General features: G+C 35.4%; 1 protein-coding gene across 1 annotated transcript in view; it reads right to left on the minus strand.

The window, feature by feature from the left end:
* The window catches only part of LOC114331047 (cerebellar degeneration-related protein 2), a 168,717-nt gene that overhangs the window by 122,252 nt on the left and 35,098 nt on the right, over positions 1–11,367 (minus strand). The window lies entirely within an intron of this gene.

Here is an 11,367-nt window from a genome sequence, read left to right on the forward strand (position 1 = left end):
TTTATAGGCCTGAATCCCGCGTATCAAAAAAAAGTATATTAATAGCAAGCTGAAAATTTGTTAATAGCTTAACGGTGTCTAGTCGGACAAACTTTTATGTATGGGAACACTGGAACAGGGGAAGTTTTAATTGTGGAACAGGTTAAAAATTTGGAACGTCAGACTACGAAAACGTCCCATGTATTTTGTCGGACAGAATTTCCAATTGATTTGTTACTCTTTCATTAAACTCTCATGCAAAAATCCGACTGCTATTTACCACCAATATAATTCATGTCATTTGACATGTTCTACGTGTCGGACTTATTAAAATGCCCAACATATTTGTCGGACAAACATTTTTTCATATACTATATAAAGTTTGCTATTGAATAAACTTAAAAAAAACTTGCTAGTTTTCACAATCATAAACTTGTCAGGGTGACACGTTCCACAATTAAAATCACGTTCTACAATTAAAACTTTGACAGTTCTAGTATTCCCATACATCAAAATTTGTCCGACTAGATACCGTTAAGCTATTAACAAATGTTAAGCTTCCTATTAATAAACTTTTTTTTGGTAAGCGGGATCCAGGCCTATTAGACATAAAATATTAATTATAAAATGACATCATATTTAAGTCCGGTCATAATGAGAGAATGTTAAATATAAAATATAAAAGACGACAAAGAATATTAAAGATAAAATATTTAAATAAATACTAAATACTTTTCCGAAATAAAAGGTGTAGAAGGTTTTACTTCACTGAAAAGACATATCACATATCCAAACTATTCCAGCTTTCTAAACTTTTTTGTTTTAAAATAGGAAATGGTTGAATGCTCGAATATATTAATTTTACAAAGTCAAAGGCAGATATCGAGCACTGAATATTTATTTAATCTTGCACAAGTATACTTTCGCTATCTAGAGCATCTTCGGGGGCATTTCGTCAATAAAAAGAAGGTATTATCCTCGAATGTCATTTAATATGAAATACTATATAAATAGTTTTAGTCCATTCTTTCACGGTTTTTGCTCTAAATTTTAAAGAACCGCTTGGTTTGACATGAAATTTGGCATACGTATAGCTTACATGTCAAAGAAAAAAAGTGATATTGTGCCGATGTGTGCTTTTGCCCTGGGGGTGACTTTCACCCCCTATTGGGGGTGAAAAAATATATGTCCAAAATAAGTCCGGAAATGGGTAAACTGACTAATTTTAGGTAACTTTTGTTCTATAGAGCTTTTTCGCCAAGTCAACACTTTTCGAGTTATTTGCGAGTGAATATGTTAATTTTTCAACAAAATAACCACATTTTTAAACGGTTTTTCGCAAATAATTCAAAAAATAAGTATTTTGTCAAAAAAAAACGTTTTTGGCAAAAATATAGCACATAAAAAAGTAAAAAGTTAGGTCTCTGGATCTCGTAGAACCAGAGTTATAGCCAATGAAAAATAGATTCATATTCACCAAATTTCAAATATAATATTTCGACGTGAAATATCCAAAAAATTAAGCACTTTTTGGGGAAAACCCATTTTAACTTTTTTAAAGTGTTTTTTATGTTTTTACAAAAAGTTTCTAGCATCAAATTTAACGGTTTGTTGTTCCTTTTGTTTTTGCAAAAAAAATCGGGAAGACCACCCCCTAATTAGCAACTTAAATGAAATTAATCGTTACCGCTCCACAAATTATTTTACTTATGTTGTGTTTATATGATCTGTAAGTTTGATCGAGTCAAAGTGCTTATTTTTGAAAAAAATTTGTTTCAAAGTAAAATTTTTAAAAATTTAAATTTTGAAAAATATGCTTTTTTCAAAATAACTTAAAAATTGTTAGAGATACCAAAATCTCGAAAAACGAAAAAGTCAGATTTGCTTTTCTGAATACATATTATGTATTATTTTGTTTTTCTGTTAGACAAAAATTGATTAAGATTTGGTGTTTCTAAATTTGCATACATTCGTGATCAGTGAGTCGTTCAACCCCTTTTAACTACAACCCTTTCAATAATAAGGACTTTGAAGTTACGAAACTTACAGATCATATTATAAACAATATATACACGAGTCAGGAAACTTGTGAAGTCGTAACGATTAAGTTCATTTAAGATACTAATTAGGGGGTGATTTTCTCGATTTTTTTACCAAAACCAAAAAGGACTAACTTTATTTTGAGCGTAACTTGTTTAATTTTGATGTTAGAAATTTTTTAATAAACAAAAATGAAGTTTTTTTAAACACTTTAAATAAGTTGTAATGAATTTTCCCCGAAATGTGCTTAATTTTTGGTTATTTCACGTTAAAGTACTCCATTTTAAATTTGACGAATATGAGCCTATTTTTCATTAGCTATAACTCTGCTTTTACTAGGTGTAGAGACGTGATATATACACCATTTTTTAAAATTTTTTACAGGCTATATTTTTGTTAAGAATGTTTTTTCGACAAAATACTTACTAATTGAGTTATTTACGAAAAACCGTCTAAAAGCGTTAAAATTTTGTTGAAAAAATGAACATATTCACTGTCAAATAACTGGAAAAGTATTGACTTAGTGAAAAAACTCTATAGAAGAAAAGTTACTTAAAATTAGCCAGTTTATCCATTTCCTGACTTTCTTTGGACGAATATTTTTTCACCTTCAAGAGGGGGTGAAAACCACACCCAGGGCAAAAGCACATATCGGCACTATATCACTTTTTTTCTTTGACTTGTTAGCTATGTGTATGCCAAATTTCATGTCAATCCAAGAGGTTCTTTAAAATTTAAAGGTTTTGCAATATTTTACCGTTAAAGAACGGACGTGGTGCGTGCTGAGTCCACTGCTATTCTCAGTGGTACTGGATGAAGCGATAAAGAAAGCCAAGAGAAGAATGAGAAAACTAACATTAGGATACTGGCAAATGAAACAGACTCAACTATCGGAGCTACTATTTGCAGACGACATGGTATTGATAGCAGAAAACAGAGAAGACTTACAGAACAATCTTGAAATCCTAGAAGAAGAACTATCAAACATAAATATGAAAATTAATACAGAGAAAACAAAAACAATGATAATTTCAAATACGAAGAAGACACATGCAATAGAATTAGACGGGAAACAACTAGAGCAAGTGGAATTTTTTAAATACCTAGGAGTAATAATCGAATCAAATGGTAAACAAGACATGGAAATAAACGAGAGAATGGGACGAACAGGAAGCTTATTTAACACTATGAAAACAACATTTTTTGGGAAAAAAGAGATACCGGAAAAAGTAAAAACGGCAGTCGTTAAATCAGTAGTTAGACCAACAATCATGTATAGCAGCGAGACATGGACATTGACGGGGAGACAAAAATCCAGAGTCAATGCTATGGAAATGAGGTTCCTGAGGAAAATAGCAAACAGAAAGAGGACAGACAAAATACGAAACGAAACAATTAGACAAAACCTAAAACTAGAACCAATCAATGAAAAAATAGTAGAAGGACAACTTAGATGGTTCGGGCACGTGTGTAGAATGTCGAACGAGAGGCTAACAAAACGAGTGTTCGAAACGAGAGTGCGGGGGAAAAACAAAAGAGGGAGACCAAGAGTTATGTGGGTAGATGAAATCAGGAAAGAAGTCGAGAAGAAGGGATTGACATTGGAAAGTGCAAGAAACCTAGCGCAAGATCGGAAAGCATGGAGACTACAATGCCAAACTCAACTCCACCAGCCTTACACCTAAAGGTAGAAAGGCTTAGGACTAAGTAAGTAAGTAAGTAAGAACGGACTATTTGGTGGCAACTTAAATTAACATATAACTACACACTTAACAAAGGACAAACAGATAAATTTGAGTGCCTGGTAAGGTTCTACATTTTTGCAAGATGGAAGCAGATGGAAGCAGATTTCTTGTTTTAGATATTTTTGTTTTCTTTTTCATTCTATTTGTCCAGAAATTATTTTACAAAATGCTTAATACCTAAGTTAATTTTGCAAATATCTTCCTTCAGTATTTTTAAATGTTCATAGACAAGAAGATACAAAATCAACAAAGAAAATTTTACAATGGAAACAGATAGGAAGGCGAAAAAAGGAAGGCCCAGGACGAGATGGTTGGATGACGTGGAATATTACCTGAAAATTGAATGAAAGACAATGGAGGAGGATGGCACAAGAGAGGTCTGATTGGAGAATATAGCCAGACCGGCAAAGACCCATCCAGGTTTATGATGCCTAAAGAAGAAGAATTAACAAGATAGTTGATCATGCAAGATAATATGATCTTTTAATAAATATCAATAAAACAAAATTTATGAAGATTTCAAAATCATGTCAAAATAGTGCTGAAAGGTTCAAAATTAACGGGAAAATAATTGAATGAGTAGATAACTACAACTATCTTGGCACCATGATCAATAACAGAAAAAATCCAAAGAAATACAAAAAAATTAGAGTGCTCATAGAAAAGGCACGAACAAATTTGAACAAAATGAGGAAGCTCTTGAAACAAAAACTCATGGCTGCGAACCTACAAAACAGTTATTAGACTAGTGGTCACATATGGATGTGAAATGTGGACCCTTTCAACCACTGATGAAAATCAACTGAGAATAAAGATGAAGTAGTTTTCAATCCTAATAGCAACATTAATAAAATTTAAAAATATTAAAATATTACTAAAATATTTTTAAATTGAAAACTTATTGGTCCATTTTCTTGGTAACACCTTGGCTTCTAAAATTTGCAAGCCAGATGGATGCTGAAGCGAAGAAGACAAGAGGGAATTCAAAAACTTACAATTCACGACCCCGTCTGTTCAGCTGGTAAATTCCAACAGAAAATTCCAAATTTTAGAAGCCTTGGAGGTGTTACCAAAAAAATGGACCAATAAGTTTTCAATTTAAAAATCTTTTAGTAATATTTTAATATTTTTAAATATTATTAATGTTGCTATTAGGATTGAAAACTACTTCATCTTTCAATTGCCAGATGATGCTAGTCACCTAGTCCATTTAAGTCAGTTGCGGTGTGGGGGATAAACTCTCGGTGTTGGTCAATTGGAGTATGGAGTAGCAGGCCTACGTTCTCTCCGATGAGACTCTAAAAAGAGTCGAAAATCGTCGATTCAGAGGGCTGGACTGTGCTCCGTATTCTAATTGAAAAATAAGATAGTTTTGCCCTCGCATTGCAACTGAATAAAAATGGAATTAAAAAATAAAAATGTATACCATTTTTATTCATTCAGTTGCGGTGCGAAACCAAAACTGTCTTAATTTTTACTCAGATCAGAGAGTGCAGCCAGCACACTTATCGACGATTTCACCTCTTGTTAGAGGTTCATCAGAGACTGCATAGGCTGCTTTTCTCTGGCCCAGGTAAAAATTTTCGACATATCCATCTCCCACCGCAACTGACGAGATGGTAGTAGGTGCCTAGCGGCATCTGCTAAATAAAAGACTAAGTTTTTCAACCTAATAAAAATATTTGTAAATTAAATATTTTTAAAAGATTTTTAATTGAAAAACTTTATTGGCCCATTTCCTGGTGACAACCTCCAAGGCTTCTACAATATGCAAGCCAAATGGATGCTGCAGTGAAGACTAAAGGGAAGGAATTCTACACTATGCAATTCACAACCCCCGTCTGCAGCGTGGTAAAGCTCCAACGGAAAATGGACCTAGTTACTCTATAGGAGTAATACTAATATAAAAAATAAAAATGTATACCATTTTTATTCATTCAGTTGCGGTGCGAAACCAAAACTGTCTTAATTTTTACTCAGATCAGAGAGTGCAGCCAGCACTCTTATCGACGATTTCACCTCTTGTTAGAGGTTCATCAGAGACTGCATAGGCTGCTTTTCTCTGGCCCAGGTAAAAATTTTCGACATATCCATCTCCCACCGCAACTGACGAGATGGTAGTAGGTGCCTAGCGGCATCTGCTAAATAAAAGACTAAGTTTTTCAACCTAATAAAAATATTTGTAAATTAAATATTTTTAAAAGATTTTTAATTGAAAAACTTTATTGGCCCATTTCCTGGTGACAACCTCCAAGGCTTCTACAATATGCAAGCCAAATGGATGCTGCAGTGAAGACTAAAGGGAAGGAATTCTACACTATGCAATTCACAACCCCCGTCTGCAGCGTGGTAAAGCTCCAACGGAAAATGGACCTAGTTACTCTATAGGAGTAATACTAATATAAAAAATAAAAATGTATACCATTTTTATTCATTCAGTTGCGGTGCGAAACCAAAACTGTCTTAATTTTTACTCAGATCAGAGAGTGCAGCCAGCACTCTTATCGACGATTTCACCTCTTGTTAGAGGTTCATCAGAGACTGCATAGGCTGCTTTTCTCTGGCCCAGGTAAAAATTTTCGACATATCCATCTCCCACCGCAACTGACGAGATGGTAGTAGGTGCCTAGCGGCATCTGCTAAATAAAAGACTAAGTTTTTCAACCTAATAAAAATATTTGTAAATTAAATATTTTTAAAAGATTTTTAATTGAAAAACTTTATTGGCCCATTTCCTGGTGACAACCTCCAAGGCTTCTACAATATGCAAGCCAAATGGATGCTGCAGTGAAGACTAAAGGGAAGGAATTCTACACTATGCAATTCACAACCCCCGTCTGCAGCGTGGTAAAGCTCCAACGGAAAATGGACCTAGTTACTCTATAGGAGTAATACTAATATAAAAAATAAAAATGTATACCATTTTTATTCATTCAGTTGCGGTGCGAAACCAAAACTGTCTTAATTTTTACTCAGATCAGAGAGTGCAGCCAGCACTCTTATCGACGATTTCACCTCTTGTTAGAGGTTCATCAGAGACTGCATAGGCTGCTTTTCTCTGGCCCAGGTAAAAATTTTCGACATATCCATCTCCCACCGCAACTGACGAGATGGTAGTAGGTGCCTAGCGGCATCTGCTAAATAAAAGACTAAGTTTTTCAACCTATGAATTATAGGTTGAAAATGTTTTTTTATTCAACTGAATGAATAAAAATGGTATACATTTTTATTTTTTATATTAGTATTACTCCTATAGAGTAACTAGGTCCATTTTCCGTTGGAGCTTTACCACGCTGCAGACGGGGGTTGTGAATTGCATAGTGTAGAATTCCTTCCCTTTAGTCTTCACTGCAGCATCCATTTGGCTTGCATATTGTAGAAGCCTTGGAGGTTGTCACCAGGAAATGGGCCAATAAAGTTTTTCAATTAAAAATCTTTTAAAAATATTTAATTTACAAATATTTTTATTAGGTTGAAAAACTTAGTCTTTTATTTAGCAGATGCCGCTAGGCACCTACTACCATCTCGTCAGTTGCGGTGGGAGATGGATATGTCGAAAATTTTTACCTGGGCCAGAGAAAAGCAGCCTATGCAGTCTCTGATGAACCTCTAACAAGAGGTGAAATCGTCGATAAGAGTGCTGGCTGCACTCTCTGATCTGAGTAAAAATTAAGACAGTTTTGGTTTCGCACCGCAACTGAATGAATAAAAATGGTATACATTTTTATTTTTTATATTAGTATTACTCCTATAGAGTAACTAGGTCCATTTTCCGTTGGAGCTTTACCACGCTGCAGACGGGGGTTGTGAATTGCATAGTGTAGAATTCCTTCCCTTTAGTCTTCACTGCAGCATCCATTTGGCTTGCATATTGTAGAAGCCTTGGAGGTTGTCACCAGGAAATGGGCCAATAAAGTTTTTCAATTAAAAATCTTTTAAAAATATTTAATTTACAAATATTTTTATTAGGTTGAAAAACTTAGTCTTTTATTTAGCAGATGCCGCTAGGCACCTACTACCATCTCGTCAGTTGCGGTGGGAGATGGATATGTCGAAAATTTTTACCTGGGCCAGAGAAAAGCAGCCTATGCAGTCTCTGATGAACCTCTAACAAGAGGTGAAATCGTCGATAAGAGTGCTGGCTGCACTCTCTGATCTGAGTAAAAATTAAGACAGTTTTGGTTTCGCACCGCAACTGAATGAATAAAAATGGTATACATTTTTATTTTTTATATTAGTATTACTCCTATAGAGTAACTAGGTCCATTTTCCGTTGGAGCTTTACCACGCTGCAGACGGGGGTTGTGAATTGCATAGTGTAGAATTCCTTCCCTTTAGTCTTCACTGCAGCATCCATTTGGCTTGCATATTGTAGAAGCCTTGGAGGTTGTCACCAGGAAATGGGCCAATAAAGTTTTTCAATTAAAAATCTTTTAAAAATATTTAATTTACAAATATTTTTATTAGGTTGAAAAACTTAGTCTTTTATTTAGCAGATGCCGCTAGGCACCTACTACCATCTCGTCAGTTGCGGTGGGAGATGGATATGTCGAAAATTTTTACCTGGGCCAGAGAAAAGCAGCCTATGCAGTCTCTGATGAACCTCTAACAAGAGGTGAAATCGTCGATAAGAGTGCTGGCTGCACTCTCTGATCTGAGTAAAAATTAAGACAGTTTTGGTTTCGCACCGCAACTGAATGAATAAAAATGGTATACATTTTTATTTTTTATATTAGTATTACTCCTATAGAGTAACTAGGTCCATTTTCCGTTGGAGCTTTACCACGCTGCAGACGGGGGTTGTGAATTGCATAGTGTAGAATTCCTTCCCTTTAGTCTTCACTGCAGCATCCATTTGGCTTGCATATTGTAGAAGCCTTGGAGGTTGTCACCAGGAAATGGGCCAATAAAGTTTTTCAATTAAAAATCTTTTAAAAATATTTAATTTACAAATATTTTTATTAGGTTGAAAAACTTAGTCTTTTAAATGGAATTTTTATTTTATTTTTATATTGTCGTTACTTCTTTGAGTAACTAGGTCCATTTTCTGTTGGAATTTACCAGCTGAACAGACGGGGTCGTGAATTGTAAGTTTTTGAATTCCCTCTTGTCTTCTTCGCTTCAGCATCCATCTGGCTTGCAAATTTTAGAAGCCTTGGAGGTGTTACCAAGAAAATGGACCAATAAGTTTTCAATTTAAAAATCTTTTAGTAATATTTTAATATTTTTAAATATTATTAATGTTGCTATTAGGATTGAAAACTACTTCATCTTTCAATTGCCAGATGATGCTAGTCACCTAGTCCATTTAAGTCAGTTGCGGTGTGGGGGATAAACTCTCGGTGTTGGTCAATTGGAGTATGGAGTAGCAGACCTACGTTCTCTCCGATGAGACTCTAAAAAGAGTCAAAAATCGTCGATTCAGAGGGCTGGACTGCGCTTCATATTCTAATTGAAAAAAATGGAATTGGCATTGCAACTGAATAAAAATGGAATTTTTATTTTATTTTTTCAACTGAGAATATTTGAGCGCAAAATACTAAGAAAGATATTTGGACCAATCCATTGCAGCGATGGTTCGTGGAAAATTAAAAGGAACTTCGAGCTGTATGAACTAATGCAGATCGCAGATATTGTTAGACTGCAGATCGCTTGTAAAGTCACAAAGACTAAACTGGCTTGGTCACTTAGAAAGAATTACAGATAATCGAGCTGTAAAAGTAATCCAGACATGGAAGCGTCAAGGAAATAGAACAAGAGGAACGCCCCGTAAAAGATGGATAGACGGCGTAGAGGAAGAACTTAAAACCATGAACATTAGACAGTGGCGAAAGGAAAGAATCCGACAGGGCAGAATGGAAGAACATTGTTAAGCGTCCAAGACTCACAAAGCGTTGTAGTGCCATTAGAAGAAAAAGAAGAAAGCTGCGCAACTTGTAGGAATGGTATAGATGTCCATCTATCGAACTTTTCTGAGCCGCGCATTTAATTCAGAATGGCTAAGAGGACTGCAAACCTCCGCCGCGGAGATGGCACGTGAAGAAGAAGACGATTTGAAACTAGTAGTTTTAATGAGTTCTATTGCAAAGCAATTTGCTTATTTACTCAATAAACTCACTCTAACCCCCAGGAGACCCTCTCATCATCATCAGTAGCGTTGCAGCTCTTTATTAGCCAATGCCTTCTTCAGAACAATCCTCTAATTTGCCCCTGTCTCTGGCAACTCTTCTCCATGCTCTAATTCCAATAGATTTCAAATCATTTTCTAGGTTGTCTTGGTACCTAAGTCTCGGTATTCCCCTTGTTCGTTGTCCTATCGGCCCTCTTCGGTCAAAAACTTTTATGACTATGGCATCTTCCTCTCGTCTGATTACATGACCTATCCATCTAAAGTGTGCTACCTTAATGAATTTTACAACGTCAGGTTCTCCAAAACTGCTATACAACTCAAAGTTGTAACGCCTGCGCCACAAACCTTGTTCTCTTATGCCTCCATATATTCGTCTTAGTATTTTTCGCTCAAAACGTTTAAGCAGTTCTTGGTCATTCTGTGTAAGTGACCAAGTTTCTGAACCATATGTTAGCACTGGTCTTATTAGTGTTTTGTATACAGTCAATTAGTCATAGTAACACTTATTGGCGAGCACTATTCTTCTTTTAATTTCTTCACTGACATTGTTATCTTTAGTTAGCAGCGAGCCTAAGTATATGAAGGTGTCGACACCTTCTAGTTCTAGGTCATCAATTATTATTTTGTAGGCGTCGGGTTGTTTGACCTAGTGCAACACATATATTTGGTCTTTTGAACATTTATATTTCTCTATGCAGATGCTCTTAACGACCGAAATGCTTCAGTCAGAGATTCTGTGGACCTACCTATGATGTCTATGTCATCTGCGTATCCGACAATTTGTACTGATGTGTTAAAGATAGTACCATTCCTAGTAATCTGGGACTCTAGAATTATTTTTTTTTAATGTCAGGTTAAATAAGAAACACGATAGTCCATCACCCTGTCTTAGTCCATTTTTGCAATGGAAGGGTCTTGAGAGATCGTTTTGGATTTTTACCATGCTCTCTGCTCCTGTGAGTGTAAGTTCAGTTAATTGGACAAGATGAAACGGTATTCGAAATTCTACCATATCAAGTAGAAGTTTATTTCTATTAACGGAGTCGTACTTCTATTTCTATTTCTATTAACGAAGTCACTATTTGTTCGGCGTAGGGGAGGAGTCTTTTGTACAATATGTTGGACAACATTTATATGCCATATTGAGTAGAGTGACGCTTCTATTATTAAGTATAATACTTATCAAACACCATCACGTCTCCCTTTTTGTGTAGAGGATACAGTACAACCTAACTTCCAGTCTGTGGGTGTTTCTTTCTGTTGCCAGATTGAAGTTATCAGTTTATGCATGCGTTTTAGGAGGGTGTCGCCGCCGTTTTTGAAAAGTTCGGCAGGGAGATTATCCGAACCGGGGGCTTTATTATTTTTCAGTGTTAAGATGCCTTCTCTAATTTCTTCTTCGGTGGGGAGTGGTTGCCAATCATCTTCATTCATTTAAAACATTGGATCCTCAATCTCACCATCTTCATGATT

The sequence above is a fragment of the Diabrotica virgifera genome, chromosome 5 (assembly GCF_917563875.1).
Source record: "Diabrotica virgifera virgifera chromosome 5, PGI_DIABVI_V3a".
In the NCBI taxonomy this organism is placed as follows: Eukaryota; Metazoa; Arthropoda; class Insecta; order Coleoptera; family Chrysomelidae; genus Diabrotica; species Diabrotica virgifera.